The sequence below is a fragment of the Alosa alosa genome, chromosome 1 (assembly GCF_017589495.1).
Source record: "Alosa alosa isolate M-15738 ecotype Scorff River chromosome 1, AALO_Geno_1.1, whole genome shotgun sequence".
Taxonomy (NCBI): Eukaryota; Metazoa; Chordata; class Actinopteri; order Clupeiformes; family Clupeidae; genus Alosa; species Alosa alosa.
The window spans coordinates 33,055,306-33,069,797 of record NC_063189.1 but is presented as its reverse complement, the minus strand read 5'-3'; positions in this window follow the sequence as shown (position 1 = coordinate 33,069,797).

Sequence of the window (14,492 nt, the reverse complement as noted above, 5' to 3'; positions counted from 1 at the left end):
ATTGTGTATGATAGAGCTGAAGGCAAAGAAAAAAACATGCCATCTGAACAAATTATTTGATCCATGTTTCGAAAATATCTCATGCTTTGGCTCTCAAATATTGTTTTACTTTTTTCATGGCGACTGAACTGAAATCTGGAACAGGAGAAATTAGGACACTTTTGAGATGAGGTAAATGGGAGGTTTTGGGGCGTGTGTACATCTGCTCCAGCAGTTTCTAGCTCAGAGTAGAGTTGTGTCATTACAGTGGTCTGCTTTTCAGAACCGAAGAACTGCTGAATGTCAAAGAGTGCACCTTGCTGGCAGCCGCAGTTCTAGTTCCTGGTATATCCAGTGAGACGAATGTCCTGTAACTCTAATTATAATTTGGTAGAATAGTCATTATGTTCTCTTTTAGTAGAAGCCCTTTTAGACTCCTTTGATATGGCCAATAACTGGAAGGAAATGTAATGTAAAAAGATTTTTCATGTGAGACTCAATGAATAAAATAATGAGGGTATGAAAGGCTTTTAAAATGACCCATTCTCGAAGTATATTTCCCTGTGTTTGAGCCATTTATTTTCACCGTATGTCTTAGTAATGTACTCACTATTGTCTGACTTTGCATATTAATTCATGTTTATTGCCCTTTGATTGTTCATTTTTGGATAGCGCAGGACGTTGTTCTTCCGAGTTCTTTAAGGTTTACACTTTTTCATATTCTCAGTGTGTAAGACATGCTCTATGACCTATGGCAACCTCTTGGAAATGGGTCGACACAATCACCCTTTTTTCTCCTCAGTTCACTGAGGTGATGATTTAATACAAAATAAAGCAATAAAACACTGACGTAGCTTGTGTTTTCACAGACTGTGGTCTGTCAGCGTTGAGAGGAGCGCTTATTCACCACATTCCACGGCAAAGAGCACAGAATGAGAAATATAGAGAGATGGTATTTTAGATGAATGGTCCATTTGAAAGTCAAATTATATGATTTCTGTCTGTACCTAGACTTTCAGAGCTGCAATTGTCAGCCTAATACAACACCAAGGGGGAAGAGGATCAATCATGATACTGTAATCACATGGCCAAGCAAAGGACGTGCGTTCAGCAAATTCAACTACTCCAAGCTGTGCTTTAGAGATAGTGGCCTGACATCGCTATGTAGCATAATAGCAGACATTATGTCACTGACTCATCTCTTCATCAATTGTTGTGTTCCCACAGTATTGTCGGAATATTCTGTGTGTGCTTCTCAGTATGGACTCATCTAAATTTGATCAGTGGGCGTCCTGTGTAAATGGTGTTCATTTGTAATACTGCACATGCAAGCGAATATCTTTAATAAAATATCCCCGAACACCCTGCATCTGTTGTGGAAAAAAAATACTCATCCATTTTAATGCAATACATTTCCATCCCCCATTTATTTTGTAATTGAGATTCAATTTTCTGCTATTAAATTAGTTTGAATAGTATAATTTTGTAAATATGTTTTAATCACCTTTAATTCTGTACCTGCTGCGAGTGCAGGCCATTCCAACTTAGCTGTGAGGCAGATTAAACCACGGTCCTGAACAAGAGACCTATAAAACAACATAATTCACTATTAACTTTTTCATGTTGTCGACTCAGTGGTTCTAAAGTTAGATTACACCTGGCTCTTAATTGCCTTGCTGCAAATGGACTTACTAATTACCATGGGACATTTGCATTATGAGTTATGAGCCCACCTTATGTGTGTATGCTTTCGAACCAGGATCTCCAGCTGGCAAAAGCTAACCACCGAATTAAACCACTCAGCCCTGTTTCCTTAATTTAGAGGAGAGATTTATAAAGTAGTTGCAAGTCTTGCAGTTTGCCCTCCCTGAGGGCTGCATTTTAATAATCTCACACATATCATCTATAGTTAGAGCTGGGGATGGGCTTTTTGCCCTTTTGAAAGCCCAGCTCAACTTGAAAGACTCATCTTGAAAGATCATGGAACTGATGCAGTTACATATCTTTTATTATTTACTGTTAACTCCACACAGATTAAGTCTTTAAGCAAGAGAATGTCTTTACTACAACTGGACATGGGCTATAAATACATAGAGTGCACTGTAAATGACCACTGGCTACATAAAAGCGGTGCAAAATGTCAGATACATCTTGAAATACAGCTTAGGTGTTTTAATGACCTTAAGTATAATAATAATAATAATTATTATTATTGGATAAGTAATTATTGATTAGCATGAGGGACGAGGCTTGCCAGTTGCCTGCTAAAGCCCTAGGTAGGCTCCTAAATATACTGGAATACCATTCATGCCATTGTTCATTTATGGGGAAGACAATTCTGCAATTATTATTATTATTATCATTATAGTAACAACAATAAAGAGTGAGAATGAGAATCTGAGATGGTATTAAGAACGCAGCATCACATCACCATCACACGCTACAAACACGGGGGTTCAGACAAGACATCCTGTTCATACTCGATGTCTGGTTATGAATTAACTTCTTATTCGTATGCTACAGAGTAGAAAAATAACCAAGTTATTCCCATATTTAAATTGAATCATTAAACTGGAGGTACATAAATTTGAAATAATGTTACAGCCTAATTGACTCATTCTAATCACACACCCACAATTTCTAGTCCGGGGAGGATAGATTGAGAGACCCCCATAAAATACAAATCAAGATAATACAGAAGAAACTTTAATTAGAAAAATCTGGCCAGTAAGGGTCGTTTGGATTTTACTGTGTGGTCAGATACTATATCTGATCTTCCACTCCACTGAGATGTTTATGGAAATAAAGATCAACAGAGGTAAAAGGTCTGATTCAAAGGTCAGGACAAGCCATGTGGTGATATAGAACTCTGACCGACACTGATCACTTTCTTGTATTGAGCACTGTCACAAGTCACATAAACTCTAGAAACATCATTTTAGTCCATTTTAGTTAATTCCTGTTCAGGTAAAAATATCTCTGAACAAATGGAATTTTAACCTGAAAAATTAGTGCAGAATCTGCAAAATTGTAAAAACTAAATTAAATAAAATGTTATGCCAGCACACTATCATATGACTCTTTTGCATGAGCAAAGCATGTTATTAACAAGAACAGGAGATCATTTATGGGGAAGACAATTCTGCAAAAATTAAATGCGAGTAACTGTTATATGACTCTCTCTGATGGCTCCCAGACTTCTTCTTGTTCTGTGGTCTTACATCAGCTACTCAAGATGAGGGAAAGACATTTGGAGGGAAAAGGGTGAAATGAGTTGATGAAGGGGGATGAAAGAAAACTGTAATGGTATTCCAGTATATTTAGGAGCCTACCTAGGGCTTTAGCAGGCAACTGGCAAGCCTCGTCCCTCATGCTAATCAATAATTACTTATCCTTGAGGATTCTATTGCCAGCAATGAGACATGTTCTGAAGATTCTTCCCAAGTATATCATACTTTTTTTCCACCATGTGTTTCCCCTCACACCCTCCTTGGAGTGTAGGCTCCCTGTGGAGTAGATTGTTTGTGAGCCCCTTCCAACTGCATGTCCATTTCTGGGTTTGGAGAAGACCAATGAGGTGAGCGGCAGAGCTGGTTGCCATCTTCCAGAGTGCTAAAGGACACGGAGAGTTTTCTGGCAAATAGTCATTGATTCTCCTCAGAGTCACACACACAAATGGGCAATGAAGTGTTGTTGCACTAGGCGATTACTTTGAAAAGAAATCCTGGCGTTGTATTTCGTCACGAGATTATGTTGCAATAATTGTCATTTCTTTTCTCTTAAATATGAATACTTATTGAATTGTTATTCTGCATACATACACAATTAATGTGTGATACACCATATTACTAACCACTTGCGTAACAAAGTGAATATGCCTGCCTGTTTTTTTTTACGTTAATAGACACATTCCAACATGCTCAGCCAAAGGTAATTCCCTTGTATCATATTACATGAGACTGATTTAAAAGACCAAATTATGTGTCATTCATTAAATGAACCCAGTTATTTATATTAAATCAAAACACTTATTTCAGTTTCGTGTTCAATGTGGACCTCTTTTTTTAAGCAAACAAGAATTGTGCCCATCTATGATTAATTGTAATTAAGTTATAGCTGTGTGTTGCACTCTTGACCACCTGGTGGCCATTTGCAGTAAATATTTCACAAACATTTTCTTATACCTGCTTTCTATATTTTCCTTCTTTGTGCGTCTTTGAAGTTTTGTTCTGCATTCTTCCTTTTTCACTGGGATCTCAATGGAATAGCAGGAGAATAATCCTGCTCCTTTCTTTCAAGCTCCAAACTTTGCATTTTAACAGTTGTCTAGAGATCCTTTTCCTTCTGTGTGAGATATCATCTTTAATAAAAGTGGAAGGGGCTGAGAGAGGAGTGGATAAATCAGCGCTAACCACACAGAGCTCAGGTCTCTGGGAGACTGATTAGCATCCTGACTTCAGCACAAGCCTTTTCAATAATTAGAGGATGTGCGGCTCTCAGCCTTGACTGCACTGGCCTTGATGCTGTCTCCCTGGGCAGACTACAATTACAACAGCCCCACACTACAGCATGCTCCACCTAAGAGACAGACGAGAGTTTCCCTCCTACAGGAGACATTCCCTTTTCCTGCCTTCTTGTGATTATGGAACTGAGATAGAGAGTGTGGCCACTGAGATTCATCAATCAGAACAAAACATCTGTCTTGACCAGACTGAAATGTCATGAGGCGACAACCTATTGCTTACAATTTACTGTGATGTGAGGGCAAGACTAAGACTCTTGTAATCCAGCCTAAGTATACGGAATAGTGGTCATTCTCAATTACTGTGCAGCTCTCTAGCCATCACAAACCAGACATGCATAAACACAGTCAACATTCTTTCATTAAAAGGAAATGCTGCCTTTTGCCAATATATGACATCAGAAAAAAACAACAGTATGGAGTTAAAGCGGTGATAAATAGTTACTCTCCTGTGTCTCTGCATCATACACTTGAGGTATATTATAGACTCAGAGATATATATTTTTTTGTATATGTGTGTGTGTGTGTGTGTGTGTGCCTCCAATGTTAGGGTTCATGAACACACGTATATTATGTAAATTCAAATGTGTGAGTGTGTATATCACTGCTCAGTCTGTGTGACTGTGTATGTCACTGCTCAGTGTGTGTGAGTGTGTATGTCACTGCTCAGTGTGTGTGAGTGTGTATGTCACTGCTCAGTGTATGTGAGCCTCAGTGTGTAGTAGTGTGGCCTTCCACTATGGGCCTTGACCTCTACCTGAACACATGATTCAACAGTTCTCTTAAACCTACAGCGCCCACTAGTGAAGGCTCAGGAACATGTGCTTCTTTTAGGGATTCATTTTCAGGAGCATTGTGTTCAGGAGCAGTGTTGATGAGAATGAAATCTTTAGAGAAAATAACACACAAAAATAACTCTTTTTCTTTTTAATCAAAAATTAGAAAGTCATTCATCATGTTTGTCTTCTGATAAATAGTTTTTAGCACAATTTTAATTTTCTTGTTGTCAGTTTTCCACGTGGAACAGAGGTGGACGAAGTGCACAGTTCCTTTATTAAGTGAAATTATAGATACACCTTGTCAAATATTACTCCAATACAAGTGAAAGTCAGATTTTTACTTAAGTTGAAGTACAGAAGTACTTGCTTTTAATACTCAAGTATTCAGAAGTACAAGTATTTGTCCTTTTTAATGTATTGTAATGTAATGTGTATTTGGCCATTAATATGGTATACATCCTTCGGTCAGTCATAGGACTTGAACAGACCTTTAGTTCCTTACATCCAACAACAAATATTTTACCTATTTGTATAACTTTGCAACTGTTCAAATGGATGCAATAATATCATTTAAATAAATATTCATTCTCTGTTCACAAATTTAAAACATTTCCACCGCTGAATACAAAACCAGGTAACTCAAATATGAGTAGATTATTTATCATTTAATTTAATCAAAAGTCTCTTACTATCTTACTATGTGGTGAATGTACGTCTGGACAGGTACGTCTGGATTCTCCCAGGCTACATGGAGGATGTTCTGATGAAGAATCTGTTGTCACCATCATTACAACAGCCAATTCATCCAAGTTTAAAAATGAACTATTGAAAAAATGAACTTCACAATGGTCTATCGCATCATTGCATTTAAAGAATCAAATGTGGTTAACAGTAACAAGTACTTTATGCTCATATTTCAAATGTAGAGGAGTAAAAGTCACAAGTTTCCAAAATTATTAATACTCAAGTAAATAGAGTAAGTAGATACTCAAAAATCATACGTAAGTACAGTAATCAAGTAAATGTACTTAGTTACTGTCCGTGATTGGGAAGCCACTTATGATTTTTTTTAAGTTAGAGTACGTTAGACCAAAAGGGTCATGTTCGTGTACGGTACAATATTGTGATACCAGGCATTCCAGGCATGCATCGACAATGACAGAGATGCTATTACCTCTACCTCTAAGTCTGTGTATAATCAAAATGAGTCTTTATTTTTGAGGTAGAAAACTACAGTGTTACTTTAAGTATTACAGACACGGACAAACATGAAAGAAATCTTGCTGAATAAGGACTTTCAAATCAGACTGTGAGTTATTGTAGGCATAAAATTGTGAGGGATAGCCATTTCACACAAAATAAATGCAAAACACCTTGAGGAAATTAGGTTTAATTTTGACAATTGTTTGTTTATAATGTAATTTATTCTAGAAAAAAAGTAAGAAGCCTTATCGGTACTAGACATTGTTTCAACTCTGGTGTAATTCATTTAGTCTTTGAAATAACATAGCAAATGTTAATTTGCCATTTTAGCCTGTAAATACTGAAAGGCCAGTCATAATGATGACACAGTTGGGTCCAGTTCCCATTATTCTGGGTGAAAATACAGAGAAAAAAGACCTGAGTTCCTGTCATTTTTTCAGCTTTTCAATTTACATCTGTCCTGTCTCTTTCTCCCTCTCTCACCAAGAGAATTGGACTGAAGGGGAGAGCACAGGTTTCATGAGGAGAAGCAGGAGAGCAGGTCCTAGAGACAGAGCAGCGGATGCGCTCCCGTCCATGATGGTAACACAGTGGATTTCCATACGAGTACAATCAGCTTGCCTGGCTTTAAAAAGGGAATGCTTAAGTAGCCTAAGAGAGGGAGCTTTGATTTGCCCTCTGATCAAGCCCACAACGTCTCATTCAGAGAATAATGATTTTCCCCCCCTTAATTTCTCCATGTTTCCGTCTTATCTCAGAACTTACAGGTAAACGAAAGCCCACTGGTATTGTCTTCCCAGAGTGCTTTGGGAGAAGAGAGGCCCTTTCTTCTGCCAGATTAGAGTAGGAGTGAAAGAAAAAGAATTGCAAATGCAGATCTGGTTGGGGCAGAGTAAGGGGGCATTAGACATCCTGCATGGTGGGGGCATTAGACATCCTGCATGGTGGGGGCATTAGACATCCTGCATGGTGGACAAGTTGTCAGGGGGAAATAAGAAAAATGAGAAGAAGTGATTTATTTCTAGACAGTTGTCCCAGAAAAAAAAAAAAAACTTTTCTAGTTGGGAAAATATATTAACAATCTTTATTGTCTCAAACGTGTAAAAGTCTATGCATTCCTATAAGAAGAAAGCACTGAGTTCACTTAAATCAAAAGTCAAAAGAATGCTCAAATATTTGACTGACATTAGGAACTTACTAAAAATCTGAAGTCAATGAGTACAAAGGAGAAAAGTTTTTCCATGATATCAGAGTAACACAGAGTCCTTCTGTGTCAAGAGTTGAAAAAGCAGTCCTGTGCATTTTGCTGCAAGCTATTACTGTTTCATGGCCTCTCTCTCACTCAGCTTCTGCAGAGAGGTGCCTTGCCAATTATTTTCAGATGGATGCAGGGATGCAGAATGACTCGAAGCATAAGCCTCTCTCTCTCTCTGCCTCTCTCTGTCTGCTTTCTTTTTTACCTGGTGATGCCTAAGGTGAGGAGAAAATGGCCAGAGGCTACAGCAGCTCCCGGGGGACACACAGGGCGCGTAAACTGTGAAACTGACATCTCTCATCAATTACCTGTGCTAACTAGACCTTTAAGAACCTTGACAAGCCAGACTACGTGCCTGTTTCCCATTCAATTTGTTTCAGCAAGTATAGATTTTGGGAAGTTATTCTATCTTAGGTATTGACTGGCATATAATCACACAAACGGATAAGTCACTGCAGTAATGAGATGAATAATCACCGATCAAGGATTCATACGGCAAGGCTGAGCCTAATTTAACACCTCCTTATCAACTTTTTGACACATATCCTCTCCTTGCACTTACTCCCATGCATCAACTAATATTTTGTATCTAATGTTACATTAATATTTTGATTTCCTGTGATCAATGGAATCTTGTGCTGCTGGTAGGGAGTGATGGGTGGAAATACAGTTCAGTGGTTTTGAATTCCCAACGCCAGTAACAAGTGAGCCAATGGGCTGCCACTGTGTGTGTGTGTGTGTGTGTGTGTGTGTGTGTGTGTGTGTGTGTGTGAGGTGTGCTGGTTGGTCTGTGCATATTTATTTGTTTCTGTATCTGTATCTGTGTTCGTGTGTGTGTTTGTGTGTGTCTGTGTGTCTGTGTGTGTGCCAGTGTTTTGGTCATTGTGAATGTGCCAGTGGCAGGTGCTTATACCTCAAAGCCTGAAAGCTTGGGTTGCCACGGCAGCTGAAAGCTTGGGTTGCCACGGCAGCTGGTCCCAATGGTGATGCTGTTGTGATTCTGACAGGCCTTGCAGGGAGCCTGTAGGAATGTTCCTTCAATCATAGGGTGGCTTGTCACTCTGTCGAACATGGGGTCAGCTGTGAGAAAACCCTGTCACCTTCACTTAGGACAACTACAGATGCACTCCCACCACTTCATCTGGCTTTACCTCAGCACTCCTCCGCGTCCACTCTAGAGACGGAGAGGGAGGCAGAGGCAAGCCTCAGTTTGCCGCTCTAGGCACTCCTTAAACCCTTAATGTCATGTATTTCATTAATGAAATGTATTGGCAAATAAATAATGACATATTGAATAAGCAATACACAAATGTGATGTTTTAATTATTGTATATATTTAGATATGAGCATACACATTTTGCACAGTTTTACTGTAATGTAAATGTGTGATATATTTCCTAATATTTCAGAAAATCATTATGAATCACAATGACTGCCATATTGTGCATACACCCGGAGTCTGATCACATGATAACATGACAAGTAAGTGGTCAGTAGTTGTAATATGGTACCAAGGTGTACTTGCCTATCACACACCAAAAAGTAGTTTTGAAGTCAGTATATCCTGGTGTCTCTATCGTAATCTTTCCCACAGTCTATGAGGAGAGCACTTAGAACAATACCTGCTCTAACAGGTGTAGCCTTGGTAGAGCGCTGGACCGTACAGAAGTATTTATATGAGAGAAAACAATAAAAACCCTGTGTGCCAGCCACCGAGGATTTGCCGATTATGGTAAACAGGACACGTTGTCAGCATTATTTCCACCAGCCAGAGCCCGGGCATGAAATCAATGAGAGCATGTCAAATGAAAAGCCAAAGAATAATTGGCCTTGGATCGATGGCCGTTAGAATATAAGCCACACTTTAGTCGTATCAAGACCCATCCAAAGGAGAGTTTATTGGATGTCTAAAGAGATCAATGTTTACAAGGTCACACTTTTATCTGAGACTTGTGCTGTCATTAGGGAGATTTTAATAATTTATCTCACCCAAAGGTATCAAACACACATAGTGAGAGAGAGAAAGAGAGTGAGAGAGTGAGAAAGCAGGACGGTGAAAAGCATCCAAAGGATCATACATTGAGGACAGTCCTATTTACCTTGGCAAAGAAATGAAAGCCTGCCGGTTGGGGAAAACTAATTCATTAAAACATATACCACCACTTCCCACTTCTTCTTGATGTGTATGTCTTCAAATTGTCCTTTGAGCTTCTTCCCCTTTTACAGTTATTAAGCTTCACGCCAGGTTAAAGTTTAACTATTAGGGTCAGTAGTGAACTGCAGTTTTAACTTCCTTACCCCAAGTGCACAAGAGAAACATTTATGCTGTCAGAGATCGATTTCCTCCAGTGCCTCAAGACTGCCCTGCAGGTTTAAGAGAGATTATAATGATTGGACATGATTAGGGAGTAACACCCCTCTGCACATGAGCCACAGAGGAAGGTGGAGGAGAAGTGATCTAATGATCATTAATCCTCCCCATTAACAGTAAAATAGGCAGAGGTGTGAAAGACAATGCTGTGTGTGTGGTGTGTGTGTGTGTGTGTGTGTGTGTGTGTGTGTGTGTGTGTGTGTGTGTGTGTGTGTGTGTGTGTGTGTGTGTGTGTGTGCGTGCGTAAAAAAATGGTGGATGGACAAAAAACAAACACACATAACAGCAGGAGAAGACAGCTATCCACAAACCAGTGGTCATATTCCACATCCACAAACAAGTGGTCATATTCCACATCTGCACAGAGAACCTTGAGGAACAAAGACAAGACAATCAAGACAGGCTATACCTTAGAGAAAGATAAAATCATTAGTAATGGATAAAATCACATTAGTAATGGATAAAATCACATGGGTAATGGATAAAATCACATTAGTAATGGATAAAACGGGGGCAGTTGAACGTTTTATCTATTTCATTGATAAAAGACTGAATTATTTATTTATATATAGCAATGGAAGAATTGTTTAAAGACGACTGATTTGATGAAAGCCAAGAGAGAGAACGAAACACTTTTCTCCATCATCTCCTCATTGCAAGTGCATTTAAAAGCTACCAATACTGAACACAATTGCACAAAATCACAGAAACACACTATTATGAGAAGTCTTTCTCTATGGTTTTAGAGGGGAAATCAGTTTGAGAAACCAGTGAGAACATGTGAGAATTTAACTGGGATACATATTAAATATTCATTACAAAAGAGATGCACAAAAGCAACTCCAGTTTCCCTACTCCAATTCTGTGGCCATTACAGTAAGTGCCTTAACCCACTAACTCTCTCATAAGAGTGTTCCTCTGCAAAATAAAATATTAGGACAGATAATTAACGCTCCTTAATTGCCCTTCCCATCATGTTGCCAGTAGATCCTATTAGAGATCATTTAGTCTTTGTGTAATTAAAACCTTTTGGGGACCAGTGTGTGGGAACACAGAAGATGGCTGATCGGAGAGGGAGATTCCACCAGAGACCTGTGTTGCGCTGCGTTGGCTGATCCCCAGTGAGCAGTGTGGGGTAAGCAGCAGGAGGGGCAGATCTATTTTAGATGAGGACAAATAGACTGGATAGAGGAAGAGAAGGCCCACGACCTAACACAGGTGTGTGTCTCTGTGTGTGTGTGTGTGTGTGTGTTTGTGTGTGCGTGCGTGTGTACATGTACGTGCGTGCATGCATTCGTGCATGTCTGTGTGTGTGTGTATGTGTGTGTGCATGCGTGCATGCGTGCGTGTGTGCGTGTGTGTGCGTGCGTGTGTGTGTGCCTTCCTGAGTATTATTTAAATGGTTTAAACGGTTACCATCCATATAAATTCATCATGACAGCTTCCATAAGGGATTTCCATAAGGGATAAGTCCATAAGGGATTTTTGAGGACTAGATACAGTCAAATATTCATTAAAACATCTAGGCCTATAATAGTTTTAATTACTTAAAAAAAAAAAAAATACAATTACTTTGTAAAAAACAATGTTCATTGGTGATTTGATGTGATAATTTCATGAAGTGCAACTTTAGGCAACTCAAAGTGACCCAAAAGGACTCCAGTTGGCATCGTAGCATTGAAATCGACTAGGCATGCATTCGCCTTTACACGCTGTTACTATTCCATGTTTCCCTGTGTTTGTATGTCACGGCTCCTCCTTACTGCCTTATTAATATTGATGCCCTAACCTTTCCCTCACACATGAAAGAGAGCGAGCCAGAGAACGAGAAGTCACCAGCACTCCCACAGTTGCTAATTACCCGCTCAAGCGCCAGATTACTACACACTTTCTGATTGGATTTACCTGACAAATAAATAAATGAAAGGCATAAAAAGATAATGGTTGCCCCATAACCTCTTCTTGGGGCCTGGGTTTCAGGTCCTGGTGGACATTCCCAGAATTCTTTTGTTCTCGTGTCTGTTTAGAGCTTTTCAACATTTTTCCTGAGCGCTAGGTCACTGGGCATCCTTCACCTATGAGTTTCCTTCACCCTATTTTGTTTTCTCTCCATCCCTACGTATTTTCCCTGTTATTTTTCATGTCTATCAAGTGCACAATGAAAAATGCATGAAGTCCTTTGTGATGGCTCTTTATAACCTTTTGTTACAAAACACATGCTGACTGATTAGTAAGAGCTTTCAGCAAGGCATCTTGTTTTCAAAGAGCATAAAGCACATGGACACCATCACTTTTGGTTTGAAAAACCTCTGCAACCATACAATACCTTGACTCACAAAACAAGCCCATTGAGGAGTTCATGTTTACATATTCAAGAACGGGAAATAAGTAATATTCTTACATCATAATGCATGGGAGGGGACGCTCAATCAGATAATGACATGAACAACCTTTTGAGAACTTGAACTTGAGAAGTTCCGGAAAAACATTTGAAAACACTACATGAAAGCTTTTTTTCTATAATATGTTTTTTTCCAGGAACCTTGTTGCCATGTTGTTACTGGGGTCTTATTATTTTATTCACTTTAATGAAATCCCTAACAGCAACACAATGTAAGATTTGGTATTTACCCCTGAATATGAATTTTCAATGCACTTAGTGCACCTGAAGTGTCATTGTTCAAGGTGCAGGTGTCATTTACCAACCTACAGTGTATTGGACTGTCCTTCACATTGGAAAATGATGCTGAAGGGGGACCCAGTGCCTCAAAAAGTGACAAACAGGGTCATGTTCCATCATGGTACATCAAAGATACATGGTTTAATGTCATAGAGATCATTCTCCCTATTCTCCCTAGTCAGTGCACCATCAAAATGAGTTTGTAGCCATTATATGAAGGTACAAATATATCGATGAAATGAATACATTATCACATATTCAGAGGGTTGGAATGACAGTCAAAAAACCATAGACCCAAGCACAACTTAAGCCTTCTGTTCTCTTTGCTCAATATGCAATCTCTTCTGCATGGTCACAAAGGACTGCTTTGATGTCTTTTTTTTAGAGTTCTACAGCTATCCTAAATACCAATAGTCTTAGATTTATCCAGGAAATGGAGGTTTATGCCAAACGTCAGAAAGCTACACCAGAAAAAAGATCTGGACAAAATCATTTTGTCAAGCGATAACATTGATTCTGACACATAGACGGTAAAAATAATGATAAGCACATGGAGGTGTAAGGCTTTACAGTGGTATCTGTTTGTACCACTGATTAACTTGAATATTCAAATCAGTGATGATGTTTGTAAAAAATATACTTTTGTACAAAACAATAACACACAGATGATAAAATGAAATTTAAAAGGCAGGTTAACAGTATCACCAATTTGCCAATCGCTGAATTGCTGTCAGAATCAATGTTGTCACTCGACAAGCGGATGTGATTAGACTTGTTTTCCGGTGTAGCCTTCTGACGTTCGGCATAAAGCTCATTGTCCCTAATTCACCCTCTGGTAGACTGTCATCAGCTTGTCTTATTCACCTGATCGTCCTGTTGGTAATCTGTGGATTGCCTGTGAATAGCTCATCTCCTGTCTGCTTTCACTTGGTTCTGACCACTCATGTGCCCTAAAAGACAGAAATAGAGAGACAGAGAGAAAAAGAGTCAGAAAGGGAGATGGGGGCAACCAATCCCATTCTGCATCCCTTCGGTTCCTCCATGACTTTCTGGACTCCATTCCGTCACTAATTAGCTCTTTGGAGACTTCTCCTCATGGAAGGGGAGCGGGGGATAGGGAGGGGGCAGAGGAAGGGAGGGTAGAGGGTTGGAGCTGGAGCAGTAGAGGTAACTGGTACTGGAGGTTATCAGAGAGGAAAGAAACACTAGAGATGAGAAGTTTGGTGGAGGCAGTGTTTAATGAAAGACATCTTTGAACCCAAACTCACTCTCTCACTCTAAAATTAAATCTAGGATAAATGGCTTTCACCAATCGACTTATTGCTTATACACCTCAGAATACCTCCTTGCTTTTGTGAATAGATACAAATGGCTGGTTATTCTGAGCACTGGTGACCAAAGACATCTCTCAGACACCAATGGCCAGTAATTCTGAGCAAATGGATTGCAAATACTTAATTAATAATTGCTTTTTGATTTGGTGCTTGTTGTGGTTATTTCCTGCTATATAAATAAACTTTACTTGACTTGACTTTCTGCGTTGTTAAGTAGGTGTTTGGTTAAAAGTTTATATAGCAGGTTTTTAGGCACACAACCTTCATCACATACAGTTTATACAGTATTTTCAGAGTACAGTAGAATAGTAGAGAGCAAACAGCTAAATATAGACAGCGCATTGCAAATACAATAAGACATAAGCATCT